Source organism: Triturus cristatus, chromosome 12 (genome assembly GCF_964204655.1).
Source record: "Triturus cristatus chromosome 12, aTriCri1.1, whole genome shotgun sequence".
Classification (NCBI taxonomy): Eukaryota; Metazoa; Chordata; class Amphibia; order Caudata; family Salamandridae; genus Triturus; species Triturus cristatus.
This window is the reverse complement of record NC_140595.1, coordinates 656,805,874-656,831,604: the sequence shown is the minus strand read 5'-3', so window position 1 is coordinate 656,831,604 and position 25,731 is coordinate 656,805,874. Positions and strand designations below refer to the sequence as shown.

The window sequence follows — 25,731 nt, the reverse complement described above, 5'->3', positions numbered from 1 at the left end:
CATCGACTCAGCCACATTCCTGGACACCTGGAAACATGCTACCCTGATGTCCCTGCTCAATAAACCATCTGCTGACCCAGCCACGCTTTCCAACTACAGACCCATCTCCCTCCCACCATAGCTGGCAAAGGTCTTAGAGAAACTAATCAACAAATGCTTCACTGACCACCCAAGCAAGCACCAGCTCCTCAACACCATGCAGTCTGGATTTAGGCATAACAATAATACCGAAACAGCACTCATTGTCACCACAGACAACAACCGCATGATTCTTGACAGAGGAGACATGGCAGCCCTCACTCTCCTAGACCTCTCTGCAGCATTTGATATGCTTTCATGCCCCAGCTTCATTAGGTGCCTGCACAAGATTGACACCCAAACCGATGACACGCAAATCATACTCTGCCTCTTGAACAAGACCTCCAACATGAGAAACAAGCTCACCACCTGCATGACTGATATCGCTAACTATTTCAAGCTCAATACCGATAAGAGAGAAGTAGTGATATTTGAAAAGAACACCTCACCATGGGACTCCAGCTGGTGGCCAGTCAAACATGGGCCCACACATACAGTACCCATGCCAGATACCTCTGAATAATCGACAGAAACCTAGACATGACCGCACAAGTAAACACCATCACTGCATCTTGCTTCCAGACCCTGGAGAACCTGAGGAAGATCTTCAAATGGGTCCCAAGCAACACTAGAAAAACCGTGACCCACACCCTAGCCACCAGTAAGTTGGACTACATGAACACCCTCCATGACAGGATCACCAAGCAACTCACTAAAAATTACAAAGCATCCAGAACTTGGCAGCCAGACTCATCCTCAGCCTCGCACATGGAACTCACATTACATCACACTTTAGGGAACTACACTGGCTCCTGATACACAAACACACTCATTTCAAACTCCTCACACACATTCAACGCACTACACAAGTTAGGCCCCATCTACCTGAACAGTTGCATCTCCTTTCATCAATCACCCAGACATCTCTGCTTCGACTCGCACACATCCCACTCATAAACACAACCAGATCAGGTTGACAAGAGTTCTCTTACATCACTCCTAAAGTGTGGAACAGCCTCCCACGCCTCCTCTGTTCTTCAATTGCACAAGAAGCTGAATACCTCGCTTTTCATGTAGCCAACCTACTGTAGGCAGGGCTAGGCAAACACCTGCTCAGAGCCAGGATAGACTCCTGGGTGATAGTGCGCTTTTACAAATAGCCATAACATAACATCCTTAGCCTCCAGACTTGTTGCAATCTAAGGAGCCTGTCCTCTGTTTGACCGGAGCTGCAGCTCTGCTATCTGAACCTGTAAGATCTGTCCAATGTGAGGTATAGCACTGCTGTCTAAAGCGGGAGATTGCGAGATGTTCCCATCCTCTCTCTTTCAAATATCTCTCACTCATACTGTAAGAAGGTAAGACGGAAGGATTGGGAAACTGAATGGAAGTGGAAAGTAGAAGTGAAACGAGTTGAAAAAAACAGTTGAAATATTAATAGGCAGACATGTTAAATTGCACTGCGGTATTATCTGAACTGCCTGTAAAATCTATTTATTGGGACATTGTTCCGAAAAGTGCATGTTTGCCTAATTTCTTTAAAATTCATTTGGAGCGATCCCCAGAATATATTTGGGAGAGTGGGGCTGGCAAAGGATGCCAGTGTGGTGCCATGGACGTCAGTTCACCAAAATGCGTGGGGTAGTGGAAGTGACATCGCACGCCACGCCATTTGACCTTTACTTTGACTCACACACACATGCTTACACAGATTAACACATTCACAAACTCTCGCGCACATAAACATACTTTCACCCACAAGCAGGCAAACAACATACTTTTAACAGCATTTTTTACATACCGTAGCTTTCAGATAGGGTCATTTTCCAGCTAATGTACTCCATTTTTACTACACTAATAGTGAGTAATATTATTCACTATTTGTACAGTAAAAAAGATTGGCAGAAACCAGGCAAGTGGAGCTCCAACCAGCGTCCATTAGGAAGAGCCGCCCCTGTCTTCCAGACACTGATTTTGCCACCTCTGAGGCCAGTGGTCGCAAAAGTAGTGCAAGGGATAGCAAATGGCAAGCCAGGGGTCGCAGCAGCAGCAACCCCTGGTTACTCTTAAATGACGTCCATGTTTGGTACTGGAATATTGCAGAACTGTCGGTAAAACCGATACATTTTGTACATTCATTTTATATAATGTTTTAGCTCAGCGTCAAAATGTGTTTGGAGGGTGGGTGGGGAGAACCGAACGCTCCTCTGAACTGTACTGCAGGAGCGCATGTTTGCTGCCCAAGCTGGATTGCTCAGTGTAGTATGGGAGCCACATCCGTGGCCTAGAAATGACGAGCAGCAGGTGGCTGGATTCTTGCTTTAAGGATCTCATTACGAATGGCCTGGATCAGAACCCTGGGGAGGTCCAACTCGCCTGCTGTCTCTGGAGTTACCCGTTCCAAAAATACCAGACTCTGCCATACCAGGTCTACAAAATGTGGACCTCGCAATTCGGTGCTGAGGGCACCTTCTGTGGCCGGTCCATGCCCACCCTGCTCTTTTAAAAGCACCCGCAACTCTCCCCTTACATGCTGTGCCCGCTCCCCTCCCACTCTCCTTCCACGCCGCGGGCCTCAAACAAAATCCCCCGCACAGTTCCCTGCCATCTGTAAGCAGGCGATGAATTGATACCGATTTGAGTAACCTATTCCCCATTGAAGGGGAAAAGTAAGCAAATTTGAACCTGCCATTCCCTGTTCCATGTGTTATTCCCCATTCCATGGTAAACTACTCATAACCCCAAATTTAGCTGCAGAGAATCAAGGATTCTTGCCCTTCAGCATCCCTTAACCTAGAATCAGGGAACCCTCAATGAAAGCTAAGTAGTGGGGCAATTGGATGTAAGATCGAGACATGGTTTAGTTCACAAACAATAATAGTTTTTGTTCACGTTAGGCTATAGATTTGCAAGTATACAGAAAGCTCATCAGTTGGCAGACGCATTACAGGGAAACTATGACAGTCGCAGGCTCCAAGCCGCACTCCCGAGTGCTATTTTTTTTATTTTTCAATTGCTATTTTTGCTGATGTAAAGGCACTTTCATACGACTAAGTTGATACATTATGCAATTAAGCATGTGAAAATGTATTCCATGAGTGCAATTGCATTTGTTAAGAAGTTTTTCTCCCTTTTTCCTCTACAGAAAAATTAATTTGCAACCTGGAGAAGCTTCTATCCTGAAACGCCGACTGATTTGGGGGTTCCTTTCCCATTCCCAACCACTGAAGGAGGAGATTAAGTAGGGCGCGCGCAGCAAGTGGCCGAAACTGCACCAGAAACCGGTGTCTGTCTGTGCGAGGACCCTCGAGGCTTGATTCTCACTCTCACGTACTGAAAAAAGAAAAGCCAAACTCTTTATCCCTCGTGCCCTCCCGTCTCACTTCCCTTGTCCTACCCATTTTCTGTAGGTGCCCCCCTCCGCCCCCCGCCACACTCACACGCACGTACCCACCGCGTCAGGCACAGCAGGGGCTAGAACATACCTGTAATCGCCGTGCTGGTCGTCCCGTGTGAGACGCGTGAAGCTGGCTTCGCGCAGTGCCGGACAGCACCCACTGTGGCTCACCTGCAAGGCGTCAGCAGGCGTCAGGGGGCGCTGCAGGGGCCAGACTAGCTCCAGCATGAGGCTGCAAGAGCCGCCCTGGGAGGGGACCCTTCAGCCACCCGTCATCATTGTAACAGCTTCTTTGGGGTTTGGATTTCGCGATATTTAATGTGGTCACAGTGACCGGAAGTGCAGGGGCGTGAGACCAGCACGCGCCAGGGTCCGAACACACAGCGCTAAGCGCACATAGGCCTGGGCGGGGAATGCCGGCACACGGGTCGTTTAAGGGTGTTCTTGGTATATGACTGCTAGGGCTAAGCCTATTTTACAGGATTAAAGGACGCTGCTGTGCAAAGCTTTACAGCCTGACAGACAATGACCAACGTGAGAGCAGCGCGGGGCGGGGGACGTCACTGGCAATGGCTGTCAGGGGCTGGAAACGTCACTGGCACGGGTATGAGGGGCTGGGGACGTCACTGGCATGGGGTGTGAGGGCCTGGGGTCGTCACTGGCACAGGCTCTTACATGAACCGTGTTCATGTAAAAACATTCTGCCCCATACAAAAAATGGCCATAGAATGCTAGAATTAAAATGACTTTCTCTTCGTCATACCTGCCTACACCTGTAACGTTCTGCTACTGATGGTGCCATGTATAGTTCAGAAGCCCTACCGAGAAGGGCAGACACTATCCTTCACAAAGTGCCGAAGAGAAGTTTCTCCTCTGTCCAGTTAACAGTATACCAACAACATTCCTGAAAAGTGCAGCTGCAGTTTTATTAAAAGTGCAGCAGCGTTGCTTATAAGTGCCCGTGGTGTTCAAGGATGGCAGTCCTGCTGAAGAGTACAAGTGCTGTCCAATCAAAACTATGGCCGCCTGCTGGGAAATACAGGGGATGTTTTATAATCTGTATAGCAGCCCTGTCGTGAAGTGGTGGTACTATCCGAGGTCGGACTGGCACAGAAAAATTTGCTTGGCACCAAAATAAAAGGGGTTCCTATTAGTGAATTAGACAGCTAAAAAAAGCCCTACTTGCTTGCAAACTGGGGCAGGTTTGAACTTGTAAATACACGCTTTATAATTGTTTTGTAAGATGTGGAAGACTGCATGGAGTTGAGCTTGTTGCATGCTTTTTTTAAATTTTAGGGTCGCAGTACTTCATTATTTTTTTTATTTTTATACGTTACCACTGTTTGGGAAATGTTTCACCAAATTTGTATCAAATTAATCTCAAATACAGCAATAAGCAACCAAAAGGTGATCATTCAATCTTTGAGAAAGGCTTTCCACTGTTCAACCATACAGATTGCCACATTTTCAGTAACTTTTGATCTTAAAATAGAATACTTTTTTATTAGTTAAAACCTGCAGATTATGTAGTGGATGATGGATTATGTGGCATTTATGGCAAATCCATAATAATGCAGAAAAGGATGTGGCCACAGGGTTACATATTCCTGTGGTCTTGGGTATAAACAGACATGTCAAGAAGTGTTGATGCTGTCCATCTAAAGGAAAAGGTAACCTTGCTTAGACATCCGATGACTAATTAAAATGATTGAAGTAGTGTACTCACAGTCTATATTGCTCTGTTAAGAGTACAGGAACACAGGGGGCGTGGCTTGGCGCCCGAGCTGAATGGCGGCGTGTGGGTGAGGCTCCCGACTTGCCCGTAGGATTCGGCGTTCCGCGGCAATTTTGCCGCTCGTCTGGAGACATGCGAGGGCATAGGAAGCTGAGAAGTCTACAGGGAGAGGCTTGAGGACCCTGTAGCGTCGTCCGAATATGCTTTCAGAGACAGTGAGTCCCCGTTGCGGCTATTTTTGAAGCGCGACCGCCATTTTGTTATTTCGCGCGCGTTGGGCGTCTCCTCATAACATATTGCAAACTTGCTCTTTTGCTCCTACAAGTCCTCACGCTTCTATACAAATGTTTTAGAGGCTGGTTTTGAGCAGTATCTCTTTTATATACCCAATTTTCTGGTGAAGTCTCTATGGGCAACGCTCCTGTCAGGTGTCAGTGACATGTGTTTCTTCCAGGACTGAGATGGGGCTTGTTTGTGGCATGAAGGGCACTGCCTTAATAGCCTTTGTCAGAATTTCATTAAGCAACGCTGGCACGGGTGAAACTACGGCAATGCAGCCATGCTCCGTCCTCAGAAGCCGATGTCAGCTGTGCAGACCCTGACATTTCATCATAGTTGACACGCTCTTGTTTTGAGGAGAGAGGTTAGCTGGCAGTTTTTCTAGAGGATTCCAGATGGATGGTTTTTACAGATGACTGCTTTCACCTACTTTAATATTCTTTTGCTGTCGTTGCTGTACTCTGGACTGTGACACTTTGAGAGCGCCTTCGTTTCATCAGCTGACAGGTTTTCTCTCTTCACATCCCTTGTTCTATGACTCCTTAACAGGCTCGAGGCTGGCTTGGCGAATGACTGGCATTCTTTCCATTATTTGAAAAGGTGTTTTTTTTTTCCTCAACGGTGTTGGCCTGCCTCACTGCCCAGCGTATTACTTCGTATAGTTGTAAGTCTACTTTCCTCTGCGACATTTTATATCGTTACGCCTGTTTGTTGCACAGCCTGCTTTAATACAGAGTGTGTGGAACGGCTTTATGGGCAGAACGAAGATACCCCACTCCATAAATTCCAAGCCAAAACACACGTTTTCATTAAAAATTCGAAAATATTCTCTGAATTCTCTAGGCTAACGGACTCCTCAGACCTCTCTTCTCAAGAATTAGATACTGCGATGGAGCCCCCGTCAACAGCTCAAGGGAAATCGAACACTAGACGCCTAAAGAAGGACCCTCCGTCACCACCCAAGCCAATTTTGCCTGTATCGATGAAGCTACTTTTGGAGGAGATAAGAGCTCTTCGACCTTTCATGGAAGAAACTAACACAAAACTGCAAACTTTAACAGACAATTGGTCCCAGCTGGAGGCAAGAGTCTTTTTTGTCGAACAAAATGTCTCCTCATTTAAAGAAACGTCAGTCAAGGTCTCTCATCTCCACTCTCAAGTATCCGTTCTCCAGAAACAGGTCGAGGATTTGGAAAATCGCAATAGAAGAAATAACCTCCGCATTTACGGCCTGGGAGAAGGTCTTGAGGGGTCGGACTCTATCTCCTTTTTCAAATCATTCCTCCCGAAGCTGCTCCACATGCCTGACGGAACGACCCTTAATATTCAGCGGGCACATCGTTTAGGCCGTATTCCATCGCAGACTTCGTCCATATCAAGACCAAGAGGTGTTATTTTATACTTTTTGGAATACACAGATTTGTTAAAAGTCCTCTCAGCAGTAAGAGCTTCGCCAAAGATTACATGGTCTGGTTCGTCTTTGTTCTTCGCACAGGACTACGCCAAAGCTACTGCAAATCGTCGCAAGGCCTTCTTAAACATGCGATCAGAGCTCCGTTCCTTAGGAGCCAGATATGGCCTTTTTCATCCCTGTCTCTGCAAAGTTACACACAATAACAAAACAATTACTTATGAGGATCCTCTGCGGCTGCAGAGCTATATCAATTCATGTAGACCGACTGCTATGGATTCCTCTGGTTTTGTTCCATCTCTTAATGTTTGATGTGACAACGCATTGTATTTGCTAGTTATATTGCTGTTATCCATAATATGCTTTCTTATATTCTAGAATGTGCCCTTTGAAGGGTTAAGGTTTCTGATTTCACTGTTGCTGTCCTTATATGAGTCTCTCCTTTGGTCGCTTATTTTCTTTTACTCTCCCTATTGCCATTTTCGCCTCATTCTGTCATATTTATTCTAATGTTTTTCCTTTTTTGCCTCCGCAGATGCTCCTTCTGTGTTTCATGATGTCCTCCCGGCTGTCCGTTTAGCCAATCCCTGGATGTTTCGTCCATTCCATGTGGTTCCGCCTTCCCCCTCGTGTTCACTTGGTCCCTTCTCGTGTAGGTATGTTGTCATTTTTTATATGTTTCTATTTTTCTTCTTTTTCCTACTCTTTTTGCACTTCCGATTACCCTCTTATCCTGTGTGATGTTTAACCTCCTATTCTTCGCATTTCACTTTTCAATTCTTCTCATGATTCACTTTCTTTCATTCTTAAGGTGGCTTAATCCCAAATTTTGGATTACTTATTATCCTTACTATTCATTTGCTCCTATCTTTTCTTACTAGATCACAGCTTTGGCTCTGGCTTTCTCTGCTCTTTTTGCTCTCGTTTCAGACTTCTGATATTATCTTTTATTATTTTGTATCTATATTCTTTCTTCTATCTGACTCCTTATAACTTAGCTTTCGTTTTGCTACTCTTCTCTATTCTTTTTTATGATTATTCTTCATGTTAACATTATTGTTCTGTCATGTCGTTGAGGTTAATTTCATGGAATGTTAGGGGATTGAATTCTCCCATTAAAAGACAAAGAGTTCTGTCTCATTTGGCTAAGTTAAATGCAGACATAATATTCTTGCAAGAGACTCATCTCACGGAGAATGAATCGTTAAAACTAAAAAAAGGTTGGGTGGGAGAAGTTTTCTTTTCCAAAGGTGACGGTAAAAGTAATGGAGTCATGATACTATGTCGCAAGTCGCTCAAATTTACGCTCATTTCACAGGAGTCTGATGTTGATGGTCGTTGTCTTTCTGTTAAGTTGATGTTGAAGGATGTTCCAGTCTCTTTTTTTAACGTTTATGGTCCAACTGGTGGTGATGCATCTTTTTGGTCCTCAATTAATCAACAGCTTACTCTCTGTATGGAGGACAATTTCATACTAGCTGGAGATTGCAATTAGGTTTTTGATCCTTTTGTGGATAGAAACTCCAAAGTCTCATTTATCCCCAATATATCTCATAAATCCTTCGTACATGCGATCACCCAGCATAAACTCTTAGATGCTTTTAGACTTGTAACCCAACCACTAGAGAATATACTTTTTTCTCCCCGGTGCACCACTCTCAAACACGTATTGATTATTTTTTTATATCCCATACTTTGTCACAAGTACTTACAAAGGCAGAGATAGGACCTATATTACTATCGGACCATGCACCCATTCTAATTGATTTAGATGTTTTGCCCAAAGTTAATACCCCTAGAAGATGGAGATTTAATAACTCCCTCTTCATTGATCCAGCATTTTCCTCTTCCTTTGCAGTTTTTGTTGAGGAGTACTTCTCCACAAATGATACTAATTCTTTGTCCTTCTCCATCATATGGGATGCCTTTAAGGCTTCAGCAAGAGATTTTATTCTACAGTTTGTGGCCCGTAGACGTAATACTGCTCGCAAGCGTTCAAACTCTCTTTTACAGCATATCAAGAGACTGGAGCATTCTTTTTACACATCTAATTCGAAAGCTGTTCTTGATACCCTTATAAAAGCAAAATTACTTTTTAACAAGGAATCAACTGAAAATGCTTCATTATATTTACTAAAATCTAGCGCTAAATATTATGGTGGGAAGAATAAAGCAGGGACAATTTTAGCTAGATATCTGAAAACAAAACATAACAAATTGAATATTGACTCTATTTATGATAGTAATTCCATTTTAAAACTCAAAGATGTAGATATTTTGGAAGAATTTGCTCTTTTTTATCAGTCATTATATGCCTCTGAAACAAACCCTTCTAATCGCACTCTCTCAACTTTCTTTTCCTCACTGCATACAACCCAGCAACACCCCCCTGCTTTGTCTTCATTAGAAACAGACATCACACAAGAAGAACTTATGCTTGCACTCCAGCATTTAAAGAAGGATAAAGCACCGGGACCTGACGGTTTCACTGTCGAATCTTATCTTCATTTCTCTAAGCCTTTGTTGCCTAAACTGTACATTTTGATTAATTCTTTTATCTCTTTGGGAAAGTCGGAGGGTTCCTTTTCAGATGCTCACATATGCCTAATCCCCAAAGAAGGCAAAGATTTACGGTTCTGTAAAAATTACAGGCCTATTTCACTTGTCAACATAGACTATAAAACCTTTTCTAAAGCACTTGCCCTACGCCTAGATCCTATTCTGCCATCCATTTTAGGCAAAGAACAATCTGGTTTCGTGAAAGGACGAGTTATCAGTGATAATACAAGATTATTTTTTAATATCTTGTCTAAAGCCCCGCACTTAAAACATTCCTTTGCAGCTATAGCACTAGATGCTGAGAAAGCATTCGATAGAGTTGAATGGCACTATCTCTTTTATACCCTTAGATGGTTTGGCTTTGGCCCTAAATTTCTTTCCTTAATTTCTCTTTTATACTCCAATCCACGTGCCGCTGTTTGCGCAAATGGCCTCATCTCTTCCTATTTCAATCTTGGTAGAGGAGTACGTCAGGGCTGTCCCCTATCCCCTTTTCTTTTTAACCTAGCTCTTGAGCCTTTCCTTTCGAAAATCGCCAAAACCCACATATACATGGTTTTCAGACACCTAATGCCAACATCAAACTGGCAGCTTATGCTGATGATATTTTAATCTTCATTTCCAATCCCACTGAATCCATTCCCGCTTTTCTACTAGAAGTTCGGGACTTTTCTTTGATTTCAGGATATAAATTAAATAGTGATAAATGTGAAATTCTACCGTTGACTAAATTTACTTTAAAACCCGACTTTATCTCCACTAATTTTGCTTGGAAGTCATCACGTATCAAATATCTAGGTCTATATTTTAAATCGACAATAAAAGATACTGTAACCCTGTGTATGAATAAATGCTTTAAAAAAATCTCAGAATTTACTAGTAAATGGCACCCCCTTTATCTTTCCTAGTAGGGCCGTTTAGATACTATAAAAATGAGGCTTTCCCCCATAATCTTGTACACTATCTCCAATATCCCGGTCCCAATTCATGCAAAAAAATTTAAATCTCTTAATTCGGTGCTATCCTCTTTTCTATGGAATGATAAAAAGCCCAGATTATCGGCTTCTAAGTTGTCGCGGCCTAAAACCGAAGGAGGCGTTAACTTTCCTAATTTTCCTTCTTATCACAAAGCATTCTTACTACAACAAGCCTCATATTGGTTACTTGACTCCACAGCAGACTGTCCTTTATGGACATCTGTAGAACGTTCGCTACTATCCCCATTTTCTTTTATTGAATATCTTTCTTTCTCTCGTAATCCCCAAACACTATCCACTCCCCTGTTTAAATTCACTTCCAAACTTCTCCACCCTATATATCCTTTGACTTATGATACTCTTGATTCTTTTTTGGCCTCAACTATCTGGCATAACAAAACTTTACTAATACGTAATAGACCCTTCTATTGGAAAACATGGAGGCAACGTGGTTTATTATGGGTCCATCAATTGTTTTCATAGGATGGCTTTATCTCATTTTTGTCCCTTCAGAAATCTTATGGTTTGCCTGCCTCTTGTATAACTAAATATCATACTCTTCGCACTATAACACTTGACATATACAATCAGCTTATCGGTAATTCCGCTGTCTCTCCCATTAATGCCTCCCCCACTGGCCTATCCCCTATCCTACGTACTAAACCCAAAGCTTCTGTCCTATACTCATTTCTTCAATCCACAGGAATATCGAGGCAAAAGTCCAAACTTGAAATTGCTTGGGAGACGGATTTCAATGTTGTATGGTCCTTACAAACGTGGACCAAGATGTGGATTAAAATTTGCAAAACCTCACGAACGGCAAGTTTAACACAAACATTATTTTATGTATACAACAGGATTCTGCTCTCTCCCCATTCTCTAAACATTAGATTCCCTGCAGTACAAAATACCTGCTGGTCTTGTAGGTCTTCTGATGCCACTCTTTTTCATATGCTTTTCCTTTGCCCTTCTGTGCATAAGTTCTGGACCCAGGTCTGGTCTCAAATTAACTCAATATTTGGCACGAATTTCCCATTTTTTATAGGTGACATTTTATTGGGGAGCATCTCCCCAGTATGGGATGATTGTGACATCAATGTTCAAATTGTAGATTTGTTGATAGCCGTTGCTTTTCAGCAAATTACGAGGAATTGGAAAGACTTTGCAAAAATTTCATACAAAGCTTGGTGGTATGATGTTTGTTATCATCATAGACTGGACACGTTTTTGCTTTTTCCTTTCCGCACGTCTGCGAAAAGACTCCAGCGATGGTCACCTGTCACTACCTTTTTTGATAAGTGTGCGTTGAAATGTGCTCTACAACTCCCATCTCAGCAAGAATTTCTTAAACCTCCATGACTTTTACCATGATTTCTTCTGTTATTCTCCTAGTTCTTTCAGAATTTTGTAAGTTATATCAGTTATAATTTTCTTTTGCTGTGCTCTTATTTAATATTTTTTCGCCTGTATATTTATATTGATTACCTTTGTATTATATTGCTCTTTGCTTAAAATTATGTATTGTTTTATGCCACCTTTTTCTTCAATAAATATTTTTCTGAACTGAAAGAGTACAGGAACACAGCATGAAGGGCCTGTTACTGTCCTGTGAACATATATGTATTGCAGCTCTTCTGAGAAGTGCAGCCATTCTTCCATTTTAAGTACTGTAGCCCTGCTGAGAAATGTTAGCACTGTCCTATTAAAAGTACATTAGCTGTTCTCTGAATTACTGAGGCTGTTTAATTAAAATCAGGGCAGGGAAGCTGGAGAAAGGCAGTATCATTTTCCGAAAGGTAGAGCAGCCCTGCTGAGAAGTGCTGCTGTAGCCCGTTAGAAGATCTGTCCACTCTGCAAATAAGTACTCTGGCAAGAAGGGTTAGTACAGTCCTGCCAATAAGTTTGGCAAAATGAAACATCTCCTAGCTACCGAGAAGGAAAGTTTCAATTCTATTAAGGACAAGGAGGCAAGGATTATGCATTTGTTTCTTCACTTTAATAAATCTGCAGCCTTAAAAGAACATAAATTATAATAAAAACAATAAAGACTGCACATCCTGTGAACCATAGGGGACGAGCCTCCATAACAACAATAGTCCAATCATAATTCAGTGCGATGTATATAAATATGTGCTGTACCATCCTGTTCCTCGTCTACACTGGAGTCTTTGTCATATCTATGATTCCATTACATTGATTCTTTTAAAACGTAAGAGAAACATCCACATTACTATATATATACATTTAGATACTGAAATCTATTATTACCTTTGCTTAGTGATAATGAGGTACCATAGGGAGAGTCAGGAGATCATTCCATGATGTTCCCGGGTGGGATAATTCTCACCTCCCTGTCCTTAATAGAATTGAAACTTTCCTTATCGTTAGCTAGGAAACTTTTCATTCTATGTCAGGACCAGAGGGGAGGATTATGCATGTTCAAATCTTACTTACACCAGAGCTGCAGCCTCTGAAATTGGTTTGAAGTAAAACTTCTTAAAGGCCCACTCAGGTGACCAGTCCACCGCACTCATGATAATCTACAGTCTGCCACCTACCTGTATGGCTTTACATGCCACGGCCCCCTTTCTGGAATGAGCCCCAAAGTTTTGTATTTCCACACTGGCTTCTGCCATGATCCATCGTAACCACCTGGCAATGAAAGGTGAGGATACCTCCTTAAACGGTTTCTGCATGTCAATCGGAAGTTGCCTCCACCTGCTGGTCTGATATCTGCTGTCATCTCTTTATATGCCTTAATGCTTCTTACCACACATAGCTTAGCGTTTCCCCAAAATTCAGGATAAGATACTGACCTGGTATTAGTCTTAGTTCTCCTAGATATGGTAAATGTAACACCTTCTGGAGTGAAAACTCTAGGTGAAATATCCAATGCTTTCACATCTGACACTCTCTTACATGAAATGAGACATAAGATGGTGAGCTCTGCAGATAGTTCCTTTGAAGACAATTACTAATTATCCTGCCAGCTCAAGATTAGTCTTCATACCACAATAATGTTCCACAGGCCCGAGTAGCTTGGCTCAGAGGGTCTAGAAAGTCTAATGCGCTTCATTAGTTTACAGACCCCAGGGTGTTCCCCAACCGACCTGCTGTCAATGGTATCATGTTCGGTTGAGATAGCTGGCCTAATGGAATTGACTGTACGGTGTGCCAGCCTTGACAGGGCCAATTCTGCCAAAAAGTTTAATACATGAGTACCTTCTGCCCCCAAGGGGTCCAGATGTCTCTCCAAATACCAACAATGTCATCGTCTCCAAGACCAGCAATATCTCTTGATGATGCCTGCAGCCCAGGCTTGTTGGATAAAGTTTGCATCATCTGCTGAAAGGGGGTCATCTCTACAGCATCCCTGGAAATCCTCCATGTCATGAGGGAGAGATGTCCCTGTAGAATCAAAAGATGTAGACAACCCTGCTGGTTCCAGAAGATTGAAGGGAATGAGGGCAGTTCTATTGGAGATACAATGAGAGTTCCATTAGCTTCATGAACTATACCTGTGACTTCCAGATTGGCATTACTAACACTGGTGATGCTGTTTGTAGTTTGACTTGAGACGCTACTCTGGGAATCATCATAGATGTTGGAAAGGCATACAGGTGTTCCTTCGGCCAGTCCTGAAGCTCCTAATCCAGTTGCCAGCTCACGTTTCGTGTTAACTGATGGTTCAATCGAGATGCAAATATGTCCAAGTCGCATCGACCCCATCTGTCCATCAGGGCCAGGAAAGTTGTGCAATCCAGTTGCCAGTCACTGCTGTTCATGAAGTTCCAGTCTGCTACAGTAATATGGATCACTGGAGATATTCCACGGTCAACAAAATCTGCTTTTGGAGGCAGTAGTGCCAGAAGTCCTTTGCCAAATTTGACAGGGTCTTCAATAGAGGGCATCAGCCAATTGATGTATTGAACCACCAAGAGGTTGTGCATCTGCAACAGGATACAGCCAAATACTCTGTCCCTGGTGAGCGACTTGACCACAAAGGATCCGGACAAGAACTCCAGGCAATTTACATTTAATTTCAGTTTCTTCTCCAATCATCTGCCTACGATCGACATCACCGTATCTGGCCCCCCCGCGCAGACAGCTTGCATCCAAATCTATGACGATGTCTGGCGTTGTTCCTAAGATTTCTTTCCTGTTCCAGGCATCCATGTGGTTGATCCACCACTGGAGTCCCGTCCTGGCTTTGGATTACAAGGAGATTAGTTCTGAATAAGTTAGCCCCCTCCCTAGGTGTGTCACTTTCAGTCTCTTTAGGGCTCAGTAGTGCAGTGGCCCCGGGAAGATGGCTTATATGGATGACGAGAGGAGTCCCACTATCCGGGCCATTTGTCAAAGGGAGATTCTGACCCACCTCAGGATGTTTCTGAGTATCTTCCAAATTATGGAGACCTTCGAAGTCGGGAGGCTCAGGGATGCCGTAACTGAATCGAAGAGAAAACATAGCAAGGTCATCTGTTGGGTTGGAATCAGTTCAGATTTCCGCTTGTTGATGACAAAACCCAGGTTCTGGAGAAGCACAATAGTCATGTTCAGATTGTGTCTGATTTGCACATGAGAATGGTCAATGAGGAATGCCATCCAGATAGATGATCATCCATACACCTCTTGTACGGAGGGTCTCCACCACTGATTGCAGTAGCTTGGTAAAGCACAATGGGGCCACCGAGAGGCCGAACTGGAGAACCTGAAACATGACAACTTGTCCCCTCCATGCAAACTGGCAAAATCTCTGGTGTGGTGGGTAAATGGGAACCGGGAGGTAGGCGTCCTTGAGATCAAGCCTGACCATCCAGTCCCATGTAAGGAGAATGTCTCTTAGAAGATGGATACCCTCCATCTTGAAGTGGCGGTACACCAGCCACTTGTTGAATTCTCTCAAGTTTATGATTGGCCTGAAGCCATGTCCTTTTCTACAAGGAAAAAGTTGCTCAAAAAGCCATTTGGATGAAGTAGTGACCTGTAAATGGCATCTTTTCCCAGAAGCTCAGCTACTTTTGAATCTATAAGATTAATCTCTTCGGTTGAGAAGACCAGAGGTCTCAGGCATACCTCCAGAACTGGGGCTCCATAGAATTCTATGTGGAAGCCCCCCACCATTTGGAGGAACCATGGGTCTGCTGTGATCTTCCCCCAATTGTGAGCATTCTTTAGGAGTCTTTGCCCTAGAGTTTGAGGGGAAGAAAGGATATTGCTTACTGCAATTTCCTCCTGGTGTGTTTGTGCCTCTTACGCCAGCTTGGTCTCTGTTTCCTCTGCCTGAGCCATTGCTGGGGTAAAAGGTTCCTTGCTAACAGTCGTTCCAGCCACTATTTTTCTTGAACTGGCCTCTAGAGGGGCCTTGCTGGTATGACCTGCTGGAGGAGTGGCCCCTGCCTCATCTGGCTCCTGCAAAAACCTTCCCGGGAAAGAGCTTTTTGATGGAGGAGGGCGCCTTGTTAAGGACGACAAAGGTTGCCACAAATCTGCTTAGCTCTTTGGCAAAAGGTTCCCCGAATAGATTACCCTGAGCTAAAACCCCTGCTTCTGAGGTTGCTAGCTCCCCAAATTTGGGGTCTATCTTCATAAGGAGGGATCACCATCTTTTGGCCACTAGCATGCAGTTTGCATTGCTTAGCAAGTAGATATCCCTCTGCGCCCAACAAGCCACTATCTCCATGAACATCGAAACACCTGACTGTTTAGACTGCTCCACCAACTGAATGATCTGCGTGAAGGGACCAACTGAGTCTAGAATTGTATCTTGGCATGTCCTCCAAGATCGATCTATGCCCATCCTAGGGTCCCTCATGTATTTGCCAAAGAAGGTGCACAATTTTTCAATTAGGTCAGGCATGGCTGCTACCTTCCGTTTCAATGAGGGCCTGGGACACTCTGCCCTAAGTCTCATCCTGACTTCCTTCTCCAGAGGTTGGCGGATTTTGCTGGCTACTTAATCTCCCACCTTTTGATCTGGGGTCCACTCAGATGACCAGGGATGGTAAATGTCAGAAGGATCAAACATATCTGTTTGTCCACAATCTCATCCAGGGAAGCAGAGGAATTGGATCCCAGGAGCCAAGGTCTGCCTGAATCTTAATCCTCGACAGAGGAGACGTTCCCATCTGACTCACCCTCCCCTCTATAGGGAAACCCTCTATTCAGGTGAAAATCTGGGGCAACCACGTTGCTATATTCTCCAGGCTCGTCTCTCTTTTGGCAGGGTGCATGTGCATGTGCATGTGCGTGTGCAGACTCTTATGGAAGGTCTATATAAGCATTTCGAAACCTTCCAAGTGCCCAGTGTCATGCTTAGAGGCTTTTTTCTCCCCTGACGCACTACCACTAGGGCCTGCTCCTAACGATGAAGGGTCGCCGAACACCCCGGAATGCTCTTAGCCAATTTATCTACTTGGATCCATATTAATTGAGGGTGTGAGCAGTATTACGTCCAAACAATGCACTGGTCAACCCCCTCGCAAGGGCTCTATTACCGCGTAAAACGATTGCAGTACAGTATACTTGCCACCAAGTGGAGATGAAGCTCTCTGGCTACTCATGTGGGCTCAATTGCAAAGCAGTTTCAAAATGTGAGGGTTGGTCTGGGAAACCTGTGGGAATCCCTAAAGGGAAATCCTCCACAGGGTTTTCTCAAGCACATGTGTAAGCATGACGAGAGCACTCGCAAGCCACCCCAACTCGCTGCAACGTGCCTGACAGAAGCGAAGTTGGCGCGAAACAGCCCCCCTTCAGGACCCACATGGGAGCGTGGAGGGCGTCGGGCAAATGCCTACAGTGTGTGAAGGGAGTTAGAAATACCCAGCAACAACAGTACTAAGCCGTAAACAAAGAAAAACAAATCAATTATCAATCAATAATCACGTTCAATGAGGGTAGTTAAGAAAAGGCAACAACTTTACTGTCGAGCGGTGAAGAAAGAGGAACAGGAAGGGACATCACATAGTTATATACATCAGACTGAATTAGGATTGGACTGTGGTTGTTATGGAGACTCATCCCCTATGGTTCATGGCATATGTAGTCTTTAATGTTTTTTCTTATGTATGTTATTTAAAGGCTGCTGACTTAATAAAGTGAAGAAGGAGATGCATAATCCTTGCCTCCAGTCCTGACAGAATCGTGTTTACTACCTGTATTGTTGGGGCGACACGCTGGTAGGTGGAGCAGTGTGCGACCAATTGGACTTTTGCTATTATTCAGGCTCCTTGAGCCGGTGGAGCTGACGAGCTCATGGTTACGCACCTGCGCGCTACGAGAGGTACTTTACCTGAGAACACTTATTTTAGCAGCCTACATAGCAACCCTACACACTCACCTACTCCCTGCTGACGAGAGGCAACTACCTCGAAACACGTGTCCAGGGATGGCTAACGCTACACTTGCTTGCACTCATGACTCGGGCATAGGCGTACCCGCCGACGCTGACTTCAGGGACCACAATTCTTTGGGGCGACACGCTGGTAGGTGGAGCAGTGTGCGACCAATTGGACTTTTGCTATTATTCAGGCTCCTTGAGCCGGTGGAGCTGACAAGCTCATGGTTACGCACCTGCGCGCTACGAGAGGTACTTTACCTGAGAACACTTATTTTAGCAGCCTACACAGCAACCCTACACACTCACCTACTCCCTGCTGACGAGAGGCAACTACCTCGAAACACGTGTCCAGGGATGGCTAACGCTGCACTTGCTTGCACTCATGACTCGGGCATAGGCGTACCCGCCGACGCTGACTTCAGGGACCACAATTCTTTGGGGCGACACGCTGGTAGGTGGAGCAGTGTGCTACCAATTGGACTTTTGCTATTATTCAGGCTCTTTGAGCCGGTGGAGCTGACGAGCTCATGGTTACGCACCTGCGCGCTACGAGAGGTACTTTACCTGAGAACACTTATTTTAGCAGCCTACACAGCAACCCTACACACTCACCTACTCCCTGCTGACGAGAGGCAACTACCTCGAAACACGTGTCCAGGGATGGCTAACGCAACACTTGCTTGCACTCATGACTCGGGCATAGGCGTACCCGCTGACGCTGACTTCAGGGACCACAATTCTTTGGGGCGACACGCTGGTAGGTGGAGCAGTGTGCGACCAATTGGACTTTTGTATTGTTAAACAGCCCTCCTGTAAATTGCCATTACTTTCTTACAGTAATCAAAGTAGGTCTACCTCGACTCTAACATTAGAAAGGCAAAAGACAGAGCAGCTTCATTAAAAAAAATCTTGCTGTCATAGTAAGAGTTGCTGAACCAATAAACATAACTGATAAATTGCCTCATGTTTGTGTCACATGTGATAACAACAGTCCATCAAAGCTTAAATTGTGTTGCAGACACAAGGGCGTAGCTTCAGGTGGGCTGTTTGGGGTGTTACACCGACCTCAATAAATGTATTTTATGAAAAATTGTTAGGTACAGGTGCTTTCTGTTGAGGATGGTGAGGTGCCTGTCAGATTTCACCAATAATCTTTACACACACACAGACAAAAATGCACATATACACTATCTCCCTTTCTGTTTGGGAAGACTTCAAAATTGTTGGTTATTTAACAAAATAATGTGTTTTCTCTCACGTAGTATCCCTACCAATCTCCAAACCTCTCATTTCCCCTGCCTCTTAATCCCCTCTGTGCACCCTACTTGTTGCATAATGTATTTTAACAGTATGTGCCAGTGTGATTGTTGGTAAATTTGAAGCTCGCCCCCTCAATTTTACTGACCAAGCTATGCCTCTGTGCAGACAATATGTCCTGGGAAAATGAGGCACATGCATTTAAAGGCAAATAAAATGCAAATGTGGAGCCTAAACAGCATCTAAAATAATTCTGTTTACAGATTTTCCAGTTTTAAAGTATTTGAAGCAGCACCATGCAGAACACACCTCCTGGCAGCAATGCTTTAAGTCGGTAGAACATGCAGTCTTACAATATGATTAATGAATACTTAATTAAATTCCACGGTGGTGGGTATCTTTTCGAAGGGGATGAAAAGTGCATTTTTTTAAAGTTGGTTGAAAACAGTGGAGGGGCTGTCAAGGAGGAGTGGCTGAAGAAGCAACACTAAAGGGAGCCAAGGTTCATATATTATAGAAGTGGCTTATGTCAGCAAGGGACTCTTAATTGGGAACTCTGTTACACAACAATGACACTTAATAAATCATTGTCCAGTCAGTACTTTTTCTTATAAAAAGCGGAAATACTTTTATTACACACAGTACTAAATACTACATGTTTAATCAGAAATAGGGGGAAAGGTTTGTTAGTTAAACACAGCAACAACATTAGAAAACATGCATTGGCATAGCCAATAGGTCTCCAATAGGAGTCCATTAGCAGCCAAAAAGCGAGACATGTTGGATTTGCGATTGCTTATTAAACATGAGCTATAACCCAATTTCTTAAGTAGACGTGACCCACAATTATAAATTCCAGAATGCATTTGGCTGTTAAATTACAGACAAGGACCAGAAAATTATGTCCCTTATGGGAAAGAGTAATCAGGTAACTTTAAGGTTTTAGTAGGCACATGGGGGAATTTAATAAAAAAAATAGTGCTTTGTGCTTTGCTAGGGAAAGAGAGCATCCCAGAACTTTACGTATTAAGATTTGCCACTGCTCGTCCCTTTCCTAGTGCTGTTGTTCAATTAGGCTGCCTGGCAAAAAAAAAAACACAAACGCATGCACGCACACACACACACACACACACACACACACACACACACACACACATCCCCAGTACAAAATACTATGCCTAAACTTACTTTAGAACTGTTCCCACATTGTATGTGTGCTGTACAGTAAAGCAGGCACGCAAAGGTAGGAGAAAGGAAAACTGTAATAAGCCACCTACTTGGATCCCTAGTGATTCCAATGGGGCGGCGACACTAGTTCCCGAATCCTCTTGAGACTTGCCCTAGGTTTCAGAAAGAGACACTGCTCTGGTGGCAAATCCCTTTGGGAAGGGGGTGTGGATGGAAAGAGCGTGTGGAGCAAAAAAACGCTGTGGGTCATCTATTCAACCGCAACATTGCAGCAGGCATTCACACCAATCTGATGAATGGTACCAGCAGATATGTTTTCTATAAAAAAACAAATAATAAGGCTTTAGTCTAGTATTAGCTATATCTTTTAAGGTATCACCCCATGAAAGCTTTTTATATCTCAAAGAACCTTTAGTTTTGTTGTCAGTTGTTTTTAGATAGTCCATAGAGGTGCCTTCATCAAAGTTTCAAAACTGTAGTGAGTATGATTCCAGCATCAAACCCACAAGCTAATTTGGATGGGGTTAGCTTCACCCAAGTCATTTCTGGCAACCGAATCTACAGGTTGGATAAAAACGCTGGTTACCTTGTGTGCAAGCACGATATTGCAACTGAGCTCAGTGCGTAGCCAAATCAAGTCTGTTAATGTGTCTCCCCTTTTCTTCTTGGTTTTCCATCCAAGTGCAAGACTAATGCGGGACGTCCTCTGAAGTGAGGTTGAAGTGGAAGGAGTAAGGGAGCTGTCAAGACAGAGTGCTGGAAGCTGGGAAACGGGTAAGTGGCAGGCGAAGAGGCTAAATGAGGGGAGGAGTGTGGACGGTCTTTAAATAAGACTGCTTTAGAACGTTCATAAAGGTCACATTCTAATTGTTTGTAACAAGGAACAGGTGCAGATAATTAACTTGATGAGGCTGCCTTCTATAAAGTGTTTTAGAATGTTCACAAAGGTTGCATTCTAATTGCTTATAGCAACAAACAGGTGCAGAGGATTACTGATAAGGGCTGTGTCTCGAAGGTTCACTTTGAGGTCATCTGTGCCAGTTGCTTGATGCTTATTGTGGATTTTCTGGATGTTTCCGTGGCACCTGAAACCTGACCTTGCATATGCATGTTAAAACATTTGTAAAAGCTAGGAATTCTTTTGAAACAAACAGGTGAACACTAACTGCAACTAGCTATTACCAACAGCACGTAATATGGTCAAAAGTCAGGGTACAAGATGTTGGTTCATTCATAAGTGTTGGGAGGAATAATATGAGTCATGCTGGTATATTGTGATAGTCATGAGAGATGAGCTGTGGCAGGAATCCTGACAGTCGCCCCTCCCACAGGCAGTCTTACAGGCCATGGTTTGGTCCGGTGGAGGTCATCAAATCATCTCACCAAACGGGGGGGGGGGCATAAACTGAGGAGGCCGGTTCCTAGGAACACTCTGAAGGGTTATAACCCTTCTAATCTATAATGTAATATAGTTTTCCCTAAAAATTGTTAAGAGTCCAGGATACGGTGAAGTTCGTACTTTTGTTGGCCATGAATCAGAACGGGTGGGGTATCTTTTCGTGTGGCGGGGTGGTATGGCTTGATCAGTTAAACACTGGGTGGATAGCGTATTCTGGGGAAGCCCTAGCTTGATGGTTACTGGATTAATTATCTTGATAATGTCATAAGGACCTATAAACTGTGGTCGTAATTTCCTTGGGCCTTCTAGTTGTAGGTGTGAGGTTGATAACCATACCCCGTCTCCTTCTTTGTATATAGATGCTGGGGTTCTAGGCTTGTCAGCTTGTGCCTTCATGGCTTTTGCTAAACTTGTCCTAGCGGGTTTTTGACTCTCATGCAATTGTTCTAATCTTTCTGTGACTGAAGGGAGTGTAGTAGAGACTCCTGATATATCAATGGGAAGGGCCAGAGGATGTTGTCCTGACATAAAGAAGAAAGGTGTGTAACCTGTAGCTGAGTGGGTGCTGTTATTATAAGTGAATTCAGCTGGGGTAAGGCCTGATCCTATCGTCCTGTGTACGTGGATAATATGCATCCTAATGTATTTTCTAGGTATTGGTTGAGCCATTCAGTTTGCCTGTTGGTGAGTGGGTGGAAAGCAGATGACAAGACTACCTCTATTCCCAACTAATTACAGAGTGTTCTCCAAATTTTAGATATGAACTGAACTCAGCAATCTGAGGTGATTTTAGTCGTTAGAACATGCAGTCTTACAATATGATTAATGAATACTTAATTAAATTCCACGGTGGTGGGTATCTTTTTGAAGGGGATGAAAAGTGCAATTTTTGATAACATGTCAACGACTGGAAGGTTAATAATAAAATCCAGACTAATGGTGTGCCAAGGAACTGGGGGTATAGGCAGAGGCTGCAGTAGGCCTGCAGGTGTAGCATGAGTGTTCTTGTTTCATGCATAAGTTGGGCAACCAGATATGTATTCTTGTATATCCTTCCGCATGTTGTTCCACCAGAAGGTTTTTTGACAATTCCTTCAGGTTTTTATTATACCTGGGTGTCCTGCTAATGCTGTGTCATGGTTCCATTGGATTACCTGACATCTCAATTCTATAGGAGAGATGTACTGTTTCTGAGTGTGAAGGAACATCTTGTCTGTGATAGTATAGTTAGGTGTTTTGATTCATTCTTCAATAATTATTTTTTTTATATTCCTCATGTAGGGCCGTTATAAAGGTGTCACCCTCAGCGACTGAAACTATCTTTTCCAGTGGAATGATAATAGGGTAGTCTGATGTGGAATGGGAAGAGTGGGCATACCCCAGTCTTGAAAGAGCATCAGACTGCAACTGCTTGGCCCGTGGGTGAAGGGTGATGATGAATTCAAACCCAGTAAAGAAATGCAGCCATCGCAATTGACGGGGGGGGGGGGTTAAGAGCTCTAACGGACCTAAAGAATTGAAAATCTTAATGATCTGAGAATATTATGACTGTATGTTTAGCCCTCTGTAGGTAATGCCTCCATTCTGTGAACACAAGTTTGATGGCCAGAAGTTCTCTTTTGCCACCGTATCGTTTTGCTCTACTGCTAGAAGTGTTTTGGAATAAAAGGCTATAGGATGCATGTGACCAGTTCCTGGGTTCTTTTGAGATGAAATTCCTTCAACGGCTACCTGTGAAGCATTGGATTCAACATAATAGGGCTTGTCTGGATTTGGATGCTGAAGGGTGGGTGAAGTGGTGAATTTTGGTTTTTAACAGTTGCAGCGCCTGATTGGCTTCTGGAGAGACCACGTAAATGATTGCCCCCTTTTTAGCAGCTCTGTTATTGCGCTGGCAACATTTATGTGAAGGTGATAGCTAATAGATTAGGTAAAGTCATTGTTCTCTTACTTTCACCTTGCCAACATGGTTTCATTCCAGGAAGAAGCAAAGTATATCATGTTTGGAGGGTTATTACGCTATTCAATATTGCCCAAGCCACAGGGTCACCACTTGGTCTTGCCTTATTAGATGCCGAGAAGGCATTTGACCGCATACCTCGCCAGTTTCTGTGGGCGTTTCTACAGAGGATGGGCTTTGGGGATAAATGTATTCAGGCTATTAGGAGTTTGTGTAAAACACCTACCTAGGGCTCTTATTCGGATAATGGGAGAAGAGTCTGAAAGCATTACCATCTCAAGGGGTACTAGAATAGGGTGTCCATGCTCCCTGCTCTTATTTGCTCTTTAAATAGATCCCGTTTTGGAAAAATCAGAGAACAGCACAGGTATTAAATCTGTGGTTGCAAATCAAGTGGAATGTATGGCCCTTGCTTATACAGACGGTATAGCGGTCCTCACGACTGACCCATCTACTGCACTTCCTGAGTTTGAGGCTTTAGCTAGACAGTTTGGGGTATGTTCTGGGTCCAAACTAAACAAAAGTAAAACACAATTTGAGTGTGCAGAGGGAATAGGATTTGAAGATCTATGGTTGGTCTCGGAGCCAGAATACCTTGGGGTAAGACTCACAGCAACCGTAGATAGGTTAGTAAAATTGAATTTGATACAGCTATTGGGTTATTAAAGGTAATTTGGACAGAATGGATCATATACATTGTTCAGTAGAAATAACGCACTGAAAATTACCATCTTCCCAAAGATATATATCTTCAGGACGGTTGCCTTAGAAATCAAAAAAAGTATGGCTATCTAGCCTAGAGAGAATTTGCTCTAGATTTCTATGAGGATATCGGAGTCCCAGAAGCACAGCGAGATAGATGGTCTTGCCAAGGGTGTGGGGGGTGGAGGGGGGCGGGCACTACCTAGCTTTACTTTCTATTACTGGGCTTGTATGATACAGAATATGGGTATTTTGCTCACTGATAACCCGGGAGGGACGAACCTTGCAGAAACTCATTCTATTTATGAATTCATTTTGGGGCATGAAGCAAAAGGCTGTCTTGCTAAGAATATTGAACCAAGTTATTACAAAAAAACAAGGTTTAAGGTCAGCATGCAAGGTTTGGCTACAGGTTAAGCCTGTAACCGGTATTCTAAGAAGTGACAATGTACACAGGAATGATGGTAGATTTTTATTGTGCTGCCTTTTCCTCTTATTTAAGCGGTTTGGTACTTCTTAATGCTTTACACTTCATTTGATAAAAGCTGACTACTCTGAGCCATCGCTACAGAGGACTAGGCTAAGGTTTTACAAACAAACCTGATTTGACATGATATAGAATCATGCCTTTATTACACGGTGAGCTCGCACAAACATACCATATAATTAGGGCTCCAGGTTTGAGGGTATTTATTTTTTTGCCATTTCCATCTGTATTTATCCATATTTATTTTTTGGGCATTTTATCTGTATTTATCCACATTCATTTTTGCCACAAGTAAAAGATAATGCTGCAGCTAGTATTTTTCAATTTATTTAAATTGACAATGCACACATGCACCCGGTTGTTATTAGTCAACACAATACATTCATCTGAAAACTTTGCCATTCGCAGAATGTCCCAAATACGCTTAAAAGTGCTATCACAAGCCATTTGTTTCAGAGCCTTGCAATTTCTGTCATTGGCACAGAGGGCCACATCCTCTCCCACACTGAACACCATACTGCCCCACTGAAAATAAAACTCACACTGCCTTCAGCTACAGCCCAATTGTGCCCTGCTATAAACACCTGGGAGCAACTCAATTCAAATTATGCTCTAGAGTAGAGTAATATGCTGCCTGAAAAAACAGTAACAACATTCTGGAAAAAGCAAACACTCATAGGGAATACAAATTAAAGCGTTTACACTCATTATTCAGAAATCAATGAGTGTTTTGCTTGAAAAGCTAAGGACATGAAAAGAAGAGTAGCGCTTCACTGGCAAGCACTGAAAGGTGGCGCTAATGTGTTTGGGTGTAAATAAAACCAATTTGGCCACTTTGCGACTACTCTGTCTTGTTTTATTTAGTTATGTATTTATTGTTCATATATCAAAACCTTTTTTCTCTCCTCCCGTGGCTGCATTTTGGAATAGAAAAATCTCAGAGAAAGACATTTGCAGCAAAAG

The 25,731-nt window shown here is 43.4% G+C and overlaps 1 long non-coding RNA gene across 2 annotated transcripts; it reads left to right on the top strand.

Annotated features, from left to right (window-relative positions):
• The first annotated feature begins 1,193 nt into the window (after window positions 1-1,193).
• On the top strand, window positions 1,194-23,300 carry LOC146776487 (uncharacterized). 2 transcript variants are annotated; one of them, XR_014972119.1, is made up of 4 exons: window positions 1,194-1,436; window positions 7,436-7,556; window positions 20,903-20,994; window positions 22,901-23,300. It is a non-coding gene; the product is annotated as an uncharacterized LOC146776487 (long non-coding RNA). The 2 variants fall into 2 exon arrangements; XR_014972120.1 differs by lacking the exon at window positions 1,194-1,436 and adding an exon at window positions 3,955-4,079.
• Window positions 23,301-25,731: the final 2,431 nt, after the last annotated feature.